This window comes from Mercenaria mercenaria, chromosome 19 (genome assembly GCF_021730395.1).
Source record: "Mercenaria mercenaria strain notata chromosome 19, MADL_Memer_1, whole genome shotgun sequence".
NCBI lineage: Eukaryota > Metazoa > Mollusca > Bivalvia > Venerida > Veneridae > Mercenaria > Mercenaria mercenaria.
Genome location: NC_069379.1, coordinates 37,880,215 through 37,893,761, shown reverse-complemented (window position 1 = coordinate 37,893,761; position 13,547 = coordinate 37,880,215). Strand labels below are relative to the sequence as shown.

General features: G+C 34.3%; 1 protein-coding gene across 3 annotated transcripts in view; it reads right to left on the bottom strand.

The window, feature by feature from the left end:
- Window positions 1-13,547, bottom strand: part of LOC123542911 (mothers against decapentaplegic homolog 6-like) — a 37,795-nt gene that overhangs the window by 8,150 nt on the left and 16,098 nt on the right. The window lies entirely within an intron of this gene.

The window sequence follows — 13,547 nt, the reverse complement described above, 5'->3', positions numbered from 1 at the left end:
TGGCGACAAAGGTTCTAGTAATCATAAATGAGGACAAAAAAAAATTAAGACCACAAAAGTACTTGTAGATGATACGGTTTTACATTATAAATTTTTTGTCTACGGCGACACAATACATACTGACGACCCAAGCGTAATAACTAACATACTGTTTCAAACGGACTGGACAAGTTAAAAAAAATCAGAATAAATAGTCGGCGACTTGAGGTACTAATTTCTGGCCGTTATTTTGTATTAACTATACCTGTCAGTGATATTAACATAAATTTCATCCTGTCACACAATGTACTTTACATTCATAAACTAGACAATGGTCTTGTTTAGGCCTATATCTAACAATGTTTTGTCCGCATAGAAACAACTTTTTGTATATTTTTGGCATATTGTACATTATAATTTACTCTTAAACCCACTTTAACGCGACCTAAATAAATATAATTTATAATCATTGTTACATGTGCACATCCATTACCAAAAAGAAACGTTTTACGAATTGCCTCCCCCTAACAAAACTTTTGTCCAAAGAGACACCATTTAAAGAAGCTTGTGATTCACAAAAGATACAAAAGACATTTTAATTTTTTTTTACATTTTCTATTCTCTAAAATACAAACAACACAGTTGGTACAGCACACCACATGTACTGCTTTTAACCCTTACCCTGCTAAATATCTAAAATGGACCGGTCCATCATTCAATTTGGGCCATACCACTTATTATTCAAAGGGGTGTTCACTGAAAAATTACTGACTGAATAGCAAACAGTGCAGACCATGATCAGACTAAGGCAGAATAACTTGCCGCCAGCAGGCTAAGGGTTAAAGAAGTGAAATTAGGTGGGAGGGGAGCCTTTCTTATTAAATCAATTCTGCACCACATGACAAATGCCTGTCATCACAGGAACTGCTCTGAAAATACTTTCTATACAAATTTTGAAACCAACACCAGCAAAAGGATAAAAAAAAACAACACACATTATAAAACAGAACCCATTAATTCCAAATTTCAGACACGATGGCTGAGTGAGAATCTTGCACCAGAAATGCACCGAATAAGTCCCTCCACTTCTCCCATACAAGAACGCAAATATCGGAAAATTTATGGAAATCAGAAATATCTATGACAGAGTTTTATGCTGGTCAGTTTTCAGTTCGGAGAAATGTTCTGAAATATAAGATTTTGTCTCACAATTTAAGAGCTTGGCGAAATTACTGATGGAGACATGAAAATGGTCTCTGTTGCCAAAATAATGCATTGGAGTGTCCATTGGACATATCAGTAATCAGTTGTCAAATTTTATATGATTTCCTCAGTATAAGAGCCGCTCCCTGGAGACAGTCTTCTTGGCTTTCTTGCCAAAATGATCACTTCAGAAAATTTGTAGGGAGAAGTGATTGGTCAAAGTATGACTATTGACTTCTCCCCTGGCGACAAAAATATACCACTGCTTGCCAAAATATCTAGACCTGCAATCTTGTATGGTCAGTCTAAATTACTGAAGGCTTCCATTGGAAACCAGAAATAAATGTGTCCTGGTGCCAGAGTGGTATCTACAAACAAAATGATGGTCAATCTATAATTAATGAACTCTTCCCACATGACAGAATTATGTTTGGTGAAGCCAACATGTCCGGACTGAGAACAGTTTGGGGAGAAATCATTGGTCAAAAATGCTAATTAAATCTGTTTTTTGATGCCATACAGGCTGTGGCCAAGAGGGAAAAAAATCAGGAGTAATTATTTAATCAATGAATATAGACAAGCCAACAGAAAAAAACGTAAATATGCCAAACACTGTTAATATGACTTTACTACCAGTAGCAACTATATTATTTTTATCTGAAATAAGATTTGATTAGTATTGTATTTATTTAAAAGTGAATTATTCTTTTTCTATAAACATTCCTGTAATTTTCACACAAAAAAGATCTAATCATTTCGTATTTTTGAGGACAAATTAATTAAAATATTCCCTGTCTGCTGAATTAGAGTGGAAACTTTAAAGTCTGCCATTATTTTGCAGTGGAGAAAAAATATGGAATTAATGAAGAGACTTAAACAGAAAAACACATTTATTTTTTCAATGAAACCAAAAAAAAAAAGGCAAAAATGGTTTATTTCAGAAACAGAGCTGTTTTGGTCTTCTGAAGAAATGAGTCAGAATGCATTTTCTAAATAATTATTTTTTTCTCATTCTTTTTTTTTTAACTAGGTTGAATATTTCATTTCACAGACAAACTCAGGACTACCATGTATATAAAATATAGCTGATTTTTGTGGGACATAAAACACTTACATCCACCTCTTCTTTTTGGCATTAATTATTGACCACTGGACTCAGTGACTACACAGAAATGACCAGTTACCAAATTTCCAGCCATAATTCTGGCGACAAGGAAATGACCATAACAAATTCCTGCCAAACTCAATTATACCGATAAGAATATTTATGATTTATATCTAATGTACACCAGGGAATTCTGGGTGAGCTCACAGACGCCTAGACTGGACACATATTATATTATATAGACACTTTGGAACCAGACTTTATGATAAGATTTATGTTTGATAACCAGTCTATTTTTTACAACTTCCTGTAAATCAAGATATTGTGCTCATCAGCCATTTTCTTTTTCTTGAGAATGTTAGATTTTTGTCTCTAATTTAATTAAAACACACTCTCAAACATATTGCAACAAAACAAGAGGAGCAGACATAATAATTAAATTCCAGAATATTTGGGATACTGTGTTACAGTTAATGGATTTTTATGTGCTATATACAGTGTGATAATGTTACAGGGGTGATCACTAGGTTATTGCTTAAAGACATTAGTCGACCTACATCTTTCCTCAAATAACAGCTTTAAGACATCAGCTGACTGAAAATTTCTACCATAGTAACAGCCAAAAGGCATTGGTTAACCTTCATTATTGCCAACGAAAAAGAAAAAAAACATGCATACATTCCTATTTTTGACAATAGCAGTTATTCATGTACAAAGCATTATGGGACTTTAAGAACACAGCAAATTGGGACATTAAGGAATAGTATAATGCATTAAGGGGCCCTGATTAATGTTGTAAAATATTATGGGTTAAAAGAAACAGTACCAAAATAATGGAACTTTAAGGACATTATAAAGTATTGTGGAACTTTAAGGACAGTATAAATCATTATGGGACTTTAAGGAACAGAATAAAGCATTATGGGACTTTAAGGAATAGAATAAAGCATTATGGGACTTTAAGGAATAGAATAAAGCATTATGGGACTTCAAGGAACAGTATAAAGCATTATGGGACTTCAAGGAACAGAATAAAGCATTATGGGACTTTAAGGAACAGTATAAAGCATTATGGGACTTTAAGGAACAGTATAAAGCATTATGGGACTTCAAGGAACAGTATAAAGCATTATGGGACTTCAAGGAACAGAATAAAGCATTATGGGACTTCAAGGAACAGTATAAAGCATTATGGGACTTCAAGGAACAGTATAAGGCATTATGGGACTTCAAGGAACAGAATAAAGCATTATGGGACTTCAAGGAACAGTATAAGGCATTATGGGACTTCAAGGAACAGAATAAAGCATTATGGGACTTTAAGAAACAGTATAAAGCATTATGGGACTTTAAGGAACAGAATAAAGCATTATCTGTAAGAAACTTAAAGAAATACTTGTACTAAATTTGTGTAAAAACTTTCTTATCAAATTGTCTACCAAAATTATGCAAAAACAGAAAAAGAATTTTAGACAAACAATTTTTTTTTCTCAATCAACACAGTCAGAATGCGAAAAAAAATTATTTGCAGACTGTTTCACAAAAAGTTCTAGCTAAAGTACATCCAGCTACATCATTAATGAATATATAAAAGGCTGCTTCTTAAAAAAAGTATATTTCTCAAGTCCAGCAGTCTACATCATCAATAAAATGTCACAACCGAACCAGTCTGATTCTACCGTAACATAATCAACCTTTTATAGTGCTTATAACAACGCAGTTCTTTTTATGTCTAAGTTCTGACGTATCTGCCGGACATACGGACTCCACCATTTCTAGACCTTTATTCTTTTTTTTCTAATTCATGAAACAGAATCCGCATCCATCACGGCCTAGTGGCTGGCGGTTTTTATGGCGAGTATAATATCCAGTCTATTCAATCGTATCGGTCCCCCAAATGAGATATAGAAACATGTCTCCGAACTCCACTTTGCTAATCTTTCAGACCGAGATGAATCATTTATGAAACCTTATAACCTCGGCCATTCGGGAATACATACGACTATAGATGTCGATTTCTCTTCCGTCTGTCCGTCGTTACTTTAAGCATATGCTTTCACATTAGGAGAATTTACATTCTACAAATTGATATCTCACTGCTAAAAGTCATTTAAAGGGGCATCACTTCTTCAAATGATATCAACCTCTCCTCTGGCGTTTTTTAAAATTTATCTTATAAAATAGAGACAACTTTACTTTGACTTGGTTTAATGCTGTTTTTTTCCCAACAATACCTCCATAATGTAATGGCTTTCAGTTAGCCAAACCAGTATTCCTGGTACCAGTACTAATTAACTTGTTTCCACATGTAACATTTAACTTACAACTGCCCCACTTGAATCAGAGCTGGAGTATAAATGGCTCAAGACAAATAGCCATCTGTCAAAGTTGTCATTTAGAATATTACTAATGATGCCTCGCCCTGAGAATAACCTTGCGACCTCTCAATTCATAGTCCTGTGCATCACATACTTAGCTAAATGCGCAGGCTTTGCTGGACAAGTGATCGACACACAATACCTTTCAGGAGGGCATGGGGGTCCATAGTCCCCACAGCAACTTTCTTTACCCTTGAGAAAAGCTGTTCAATGAAACATCAAAATAGCAAAGTAAAGAAGACCTCTTTTGTATCAGTTTCACTAAAATACTGTTACACCTTTGTGTATTGAGGTCATGGGTTCAAACCCCTGGCACTGGCGCAACATCTACACCTTAAAAGACACCAGTCCTTTTACGTCACCTCAACGCAACAAAGTCGTATCTCTATATAAATATATAATAAGATACGACTTTGTTGCTTTGAGGTGATGCAGTGTTGGTTTTAAGTGAAAACAGCTTCCTCCTGTCTATAAATTCAGCTACAATTGATTAAATTTTGTACTGGGGGAAAAAAATCAAGATAAAACAACCAACTGGGTTTAACTTGGGAAGTAGACAGATTTATTTATGAGAAATTGAACAATAGAATAAAAGATCAAATCTGAAATTTAGTACCTTTTTCAGCACTGAGAATATATTAATCCTTTAGAGACCAGAACAGCAGTCTCCTTTCATACCAATATGGTTTTTCTCATAATATAAAGGTCTAGAGACAATTTACTGATTGGCCATAAAACCAGCTTTAACCATCCATCCACAAACAAGTTTAACACACAAAGTGGCACTATAAAGCGACGTCAAATACAAAAAGACATAAAAAAACTAGCTAAATAGCTAATAATGAAGCAGCAGGCACCAGTCATATAGATGCTCAAACATTGTTTACATGCAATAAAATAAATGAGACAGTTTTTGTCATTAGCTAAATTGTTTAACAAAGCAGATTATGTGCAGACATCAGTCTCTCCTAAAATAGACTGGCCCCAAACTTGTGTTGACAAGGCAATAAAAATGTGACAGAACCAGTCAGCTTCCGTCTCCTATAGACTGGCTACAAACTTTTGTTGTCAAAGCAATTAAAATGTGACAGACACAGTCTAATTACTGCCCTTCTTCAAGAATAGACTGGCTCCAAACCTACAACTGTTGTTGTCAAAGGAATAAAAATGTGACAGAACCAGTCAGCTTCTGGTCACAATAGCTGACCTTGAGCACTTTATGCTCAGGTGAGCTAAAAAGTCTGAAGCAGCCTGATAGTGCCATCCTGTGTCTTTGAAATATGGACCTGCTTGATTTTTTTTTTTACTTGAACTGCTGTTGAACGGTTCCCAATATACTGATAATATTATTAATGACAGAACCAGTGAAAATTCGGATTCAATAATGTTTAAAAATGACCACAAAACCTAAGGTGATTCAGTCAAGTGAGTGTTAACTTGGAAAAAAAAATTGTACAGGTAAAATAAATAATTTACCTTGTGTATGATATATCAGAGAACAAATACCATCAAGTACACTTGAAAACCCCTGATATTGTTGAATAAATAATTTTTGGCAACATTTACTTTTTTGAGCAGACATTTATTAGCAAAATAAATACTATTTTTCACCAAATGAAGTTTTTAAAGGTAATGTCAAATTTTATCATTTTCCCCTGTGGGAGCCCTGACATTTTTCAACCGACTGGATCACTGTATTAAGTTAATGTTATCTTTATTTACTCCACTGTAATGTCTGCCTAGCGGAGACACCAGTCTAGCCCGAATGAGATATCCCATCATTCATATCACTCAAACTTGAGGCCTCCCGTGGGGTCATCTAGTGTTTAAACACTCCAGTATTTAACTATTTAAACATAGTAATGAATGGTAATTGAAATTTAATGGCATTTTGAGGAATAACCTTTTATATCAACCTGATCTATTTTCATGGGGCGGACAGTATAATAGCGGGAACTTGTGTACGGCAGTAAAATGGATCGAATGTGCAAAAACAGTGCATGTTAAACAGAGATTTATGTTATATCATGTTTACGTTTTAGAGAATACTGATTTCACTGAAGACAATTGTCTACTGAAGCAAACACAATGAGCGCTCTTATTTTGACAGTTCCAAATAGAACACTCCCCCTTAATAATATATACTTTTCTTTTACTCCGAAATGAACGGAAAGTGCCATACTCGCTTCTAAACAGAAAGGTCTACAGAAGAACATACTCTTTCACTCAGTTCTAAACACAACACTCCACACGAGAATGTACTCTTTTACTTAGTTCTATAAATACTACTTTCCACACAAGAATGTATCCTTTCATCTAGTTCTATAAATACTACTTTCCACACAAGAATGTATCCTTTCATCTAGTTCTATAAATACTACTTTCCACACAAGAATGTATCCTTTCATCTAGTTCTATAAATACAACATTCCACACAAGAATGTATCCTTTCATCTAGTTCTATAAATACTACTTTCCACACAAGAATGTATCCTTTCATCTAGTTCTATAAATACAACATTCCACACAAGAATGTATTCTTTCATCTAGTTCTATGAATACTACTTTCCACACAAGAATGTGTTCTTTCATCTAGTTCTATGAATACAACATTCCACACAAGAATGTATTCTTTCATCTAGTTCTATAAATACTACTTTCCACACAAGAATGTATTCTTTCATCTAGTTCTATAAATACTACTTTCCACACAAGAATGTGTTCTTTCATCTAGTTCTATAAATACAACATTCCACACAAGAATGTGGTCTTTCACTTTGTTCTACAACAATCCAGCAGAAGAATATAATCTTACTTACATTATTTCTATAAATACAACACTCCAACACAAGAATGTAATCTCAGTTCTATAACTACAACATTCCACACAAGATTGTACTCTCAGTTCTATAAATACAACACTCCACGCAAGATTGTACTCTCAGTTCTATAAATACAACACTTAACACAATAGTGTACTTTTACAACACTCCACACAGTAATGCACTTTTAGTTCTATAAATACAACACTCCATACAAGAATGTACTCTTTTACTCAGTTCTATAAAGTAGTTCTAATGAACACTTCATCCAAGATTTGTACTTTTCTTTTGGGACAGTACCAAATTCTAAACAGAAAGTCCACACAAAGTTGTTCTCTTCTCAGTTCTGAACAGAACACTCCACACAACTCTATAGTTTTGAAAAAACACTCAACAAAAGAATGCATTCTTTTACTTGGTTCTAAACACATACAACAATTTAACAATTTTGTGTCCATTTATTTCAGGTATCTATAATTTATGTGATCTCAAATTCAGCTAGTGTAGTCATCTTTCAGAAACAAAAAAATGTTCCCAATTTTAGAAAAACGAAAATCATGAAAATACTGAAGTCTTAACCTTTTATATTTCTCTCTAACAAATAGAGCCAATATGTGTAGGATAATGCCAAAGACAAGAAATCTTCCCCAACTTTTATTTTTAAATAAAATTACTTTATATACAGATTGCAATATTATTAATATCGATCAACCTGTTTTTATGTTTTCTCCACTTGTTTTGGAATTTTTATACCAGGATTGAGCCCGCCTGCTTAGCTCTGTAGGTTCACCATACGAACAAAATAATCAGTAAAGTTTATGAGTCAAATATCTTTGTAGACAACAAGCCTCAAATCTTTTTACCTCTACCGCTGAACCATGTAGATAAGTTGTAAGTTACTTGTAGAGAACAGCTTACAGCTGATACCAGATCAATATCCACTACTACAAAATCTAAAACTACACAACACTACCCCACAATGAACTAATCCTCAATAGCTCTATTCTTTAAACCAGTTATTTTGGTATTTCGTATGCATTAAACGTTACACTACACTACAGCGAACAAATCCTCGATAACTCCACACTCGACATACAGTAGTTTGTACAACAACATATCGAGCAGGCGACACTCTGACTAGAGTATGCATTTGCCTAATATCTCTGATTATAAACAAAGATACAGTAGTCTCGATTTCTTTACAATGTAATGTTTGATTATATTTCATATTTCAGAACTTTGTCTGCCAGCCGATATCTCCCAGCCATCGAACTTTTGCATGAACAATATGGAGATGAATGAAAAAAAATTCAACAATTTTTTTTTTTTATCGGAGAAATGGTATTTATACTGCTGCACAATACAAGACAATTTTTTCTTCTTATGTTTTAAGTTCGAAACGTCGAAATAGCACCGACACTGAGAGCCAGCTAAGATAAATAGCAATCATGATTGTCAATCTAAGAGTTCAATATGTGTCTGAGACTTTTTAAATCTCCCTTATGGAAGAACTGTACTCTCTGATTTTTTTTTTTTTTTACTAGTTAATGTATGCATATTAGCTAAAATCAAAAACAAAACTGTGAAAGAAGTCTGCGGTTGATTTGAATCAGTCTCTTGATAAAATTTTTGTTCGCTAATTTCAAACGGTTTTAATGACAATCTTTAAAACATTTTTTTAGCTATTCAAACTGACTGCTCAACTCACTTGGGCTTCAAATTCCCAACATCTTTTTTTAGTAGTTCTTGCATCGTACTTAATCTTCCTCGTAAAGCCAGAACTGGGTCAAAGGTAACAGTCACAAAATTAAAGAATCTGATTGGTCATTTTTCAAACTGACCAATGACATGAAAAGCATTCAAGACTGGTCTTGAAAAAATCAATATCTGGTCTTACAACGACTGGTTCATTTTTTTTGACTGGTTCATTTTTTTTTTTGAAGTTTCCTTATGCTTTTACATTTCGGTCGTAAAATAAATATCACATTTTCTGATACCTATTTGCTTTTGTTATGGTACAAGACAGATGTAAAATTTTCTCATTAAGTAACTTCTCCCAAAATGTCAAACTTAAGTTCTTTTTCATGTAAATATTGTCTCGTTTCGGATAACGACAACCTTGTGCTTCATCTCTGTCTTCCTTTACTACGTTTGTTTTAAAAGGGTTTTCACCAATTAAGACGTGAGTAACGCTCGCAAAGTTTGATTTTAAATGGACAAAAAACTGTATTAATGAATCACAGTATTTTTGCTTTATTCGTTTGAGATTTTACGATTTAATGTTATGACATGTTGTCTCATCCCGCCGATGATTGATTGACTTGTGGGATTTACACTTTTCGTTGGTGCCTTCATGCCGACGAGACCATACAGTGATTGCACCGAGCTTGAATTTTAAAAAGCCGCAGTTTTTATAAGTGCAGACATCAGATATTGACAAATGTGTGAAATGGATAACTGACTAATGATTATAAAATATTTGAAGAGTACATAAGGTTTTATATGTTGATCTGGTGTTTGTTTGTGCATTTTTCTTTTTAAATTGTTTGAAACCCTGTAGGTAAACAACAGTTATACATTATACCAGATTTATATAGTACCCTTTTCATGATAAACATTTTCAAAGGTGTTTTATATATATATATAGCCATGCCGGGTTCAAGATTTGTCCTCTACCGTCTAGCCTCAATCTCAGCAAGAGTTTAAATCTCCTAGAACTGTGAGACAGAATTTTTATGGCTAACTGAGCCTAATTCTTTATGAACAGACCCCCACCCTAGTTCTTTCAACATGCCAGGTATATTAAACACTAATACATTGCAAAGACCCCTTATTATCATCTCTGCAAATGATACAATATGGATCCCTATCTAGCATCTTTAACCTACCTAGTTAGAAACCATTATTCAACAAAATCCTACCAGATCGCAAGCAGAAAATAATGTTGTTTCTTTATTAGTGCAACAACTCCAATAATATAGGCTAGTCTAAGATATCAGAATTAAAATGATAGTTGTTATTATTGTGAATTCATTAATATTGGCTTGGGACTAACTTTCGTAGACTTCAAGATCCTGTCAGTCAAAAACAAAATTCTCTTTAGTTTTATCTATATTCTATTTCCAATCCACAGATTCAAGTCCCTAAAAATAGCGCCACCAAAGCAAGACCACAAGTTCTCATGCAAATGAAAATAAATGATTTAAGTATAGTATAATATATATATACATTTTTTTTTGTGCAAAATCATTGTGAAATATGACAACACGAAACTACAACTGTAGACAAATGACTCCGAAAAAACTTCGGACTATATTACACTTAGGAGTAGATTTCAATGTAGAGGTCGCGATTAACTGCTCAGATCGGTTTCAAACTATCGTAATTTTAAATCAAATAATGACTACGGTTACCCTACAGGAACCAAGAAGTGAATGACTTAATTGACATAATTCTTTCTTTGCCGTTTTCAAAAGAAAGTTTATACAATGAAAAAAAAAAAAAGAGAGATTTTGTTAACATTTTTACTTGAACACGGGATAGGAAACCGTAGTTCTCAGTAGACTTAGTGACTAAGTTTTATAATGATGAAACTGAGAGCTGAGCACGAAACTATTGTTACTGTATATAAATAAAGAAAAAAATACAATAATTTCGCCCTCAGCTCTCGATTAATGCAGATCATATACTTTGCAAAACAGTCATTCAGATATCCTGTGCTGCAGTTGCAGTAGGGTTCAAATCAAGCACTGTCAATATGCATTTTCATTTGTAAGGCTTTTACTTTAAAGATGGTGAACAGCGCAGATCTTGATCAGACCGCACAGAATCTGATGTTCAGGCACGGATCATGATCTGCGCTGGCCGCAAAGGCAGAATCAATCCTGTCCAGCATGATAAGGGTTATGGTAAATTGGTATAATTAACGAGAAATCAATATATATATATATGTTCAAGCCAATGCTTTTGGCCACCAATTTAAAGCCATTTGTCCTCAAAACCAACACTTTCAGTTTTCTCAACTGACGTGTAAGTTTTTACTCATAATGGAACACAAATTTTGAGGATCATGCAAACTAGACAAAAAACACACACACAAAAAAAAAAAAAAAAAAAAAAAAAAAATTCGTTCTTGTAATTACCTTATGATTTGAATATGACTTAGAGGTGGCCTACCATACATTAAGAAAAGGTCAAAGTGCACAGGTGAGCTAATAACAAGCGATATTAAACCACTAACTGATAGTGAGGGCCCTTAAACTTTTAAGCAGGCCATATATCCTGAAAAATGTAATTTCATTTCAACTTCAAACCTTTTGTTTAAGATGCTTCATAAACTGAATGATTTGGTCAAACAGTCTCTATCTAATGTAAAGAGGCCCTTGATGACTAGACAATAAATAATTTAAGAGCTTCAAGAGAGTATTTTACAGCCATTTTGACACATTTTCTATGCAAGACGTTAGAATATTCATGCTCAAGAATGCCCTAAACGACAATCAAGGGATAGTCCTATGCATATATATCGACCACCTCTCCCATCTCCCTTCCCCAACTCCCCGGTCAAAAGAGGCCCATACATTTCCCCCCTGCCTTGAAGCACGTTATTTATCAAGAAAACAAAACTCATTTTTAGTACCATAACTTATCTCCCACTTCAAAAAGAGATTAATATTTACAACGGATTTAGGGTGGGTTAAGATTTGTTTGCCAGGTAAGCAAGCAGTATGAAAAAAACAACAACAAAAACAACACTACGAACAAGAAAAAAACAACAACAGAGGTTACGAACCAAAAAAAAAACTGTACAGGAAAAAACCAGCATTCAGAAATAATAAAAGTTTTACATGTTAAAGGTTACATTTTTTTAAAGTACAAAGGAGCTATTAGTTTAACTTCGCTACTTTTAAAGTTTTGTTATAACAGTTCGACACTTTTTATAATCAAATAAAAAAATCTTAAAGCAAGTGAACCATGGATGCGTCTACACACAGTCAAATTGAATATTCTATTACTAATCCTTACCGAACTTTGAATATGATGAATTTTACAAGTTAAAGGGACCGTAACTGATGGGCAAGATAAAACACGGGCTTTAAATCAAAATAATTTAGTCAGGTCAAAACTAACCATATTATCCATTTTTTTCCACACTATAATGTTACTTCAATTTTTTTATTTATTTTGTTGGATTTAACGTCGCACCGACACATGATAGGTCATATGGCGACTTTCCAGCTTTAATGGTGGAGGAAGATCCCAGGTGCCCCTCTGTGCATTATTTCATCACGAGCGGGCACCTGGGTAGAACCACCGACCTTCCGCAAGCCAGCTGGATGGCTTCCTCACATGAAGAATTCAACGCCCCGAGTGAGGCTCGAACCCACATCGATGAGGGGCAAGTGATTTGAAGTCAGAGACCTTAACCACTCGGCCACGGAGGCTCTAATGTTACTTCAAAGACGACTAGGATGCACAAAAATGTAAAATACCAATCAATGCCTTTTGTTTATGAAGTCTTCAGATCAGCCACAAAATGCAAACGAGTAACTGATTGGTCTCAAATTTTTGCTCAGAAATGACCAGTGATATGCTTAAGTTTGAACCCTGTACTTTTAAGTCTAAGCACATTAAGCAGGCATTCAAAACAACCAGTATAATCCCCCCACCCCCCACACCCCCACGTTTAAGCACATTAAGTGACTTAACTCTTACCATGCTAGACACGATTGATTCTGCCTTTGCGACCAGTGTAGATCTTGATCAGCCTGCACATCCATGAAGTCTGATCAAAATCTGCACTGTTCATCATTCAGTCAGTATCTGTTAGGTAAGTACACCTTTTAACAGTTAATGGTACTGTCCAATTAAAAGATGGACAAGTTCATTATAGAAATTTAGCTGAGTAAGGTACTTGTTAAAGTTCTAATCCCTGACCAAGCACAATGAATATTCCCAGTGATGATGGACTGAAATGTCATCTGTATTCCTCTGAGCTGACTGTTATAGACTGAAAAACTGGTTAGGAACCCAAGAACACAGCTCATAGACACACTGATG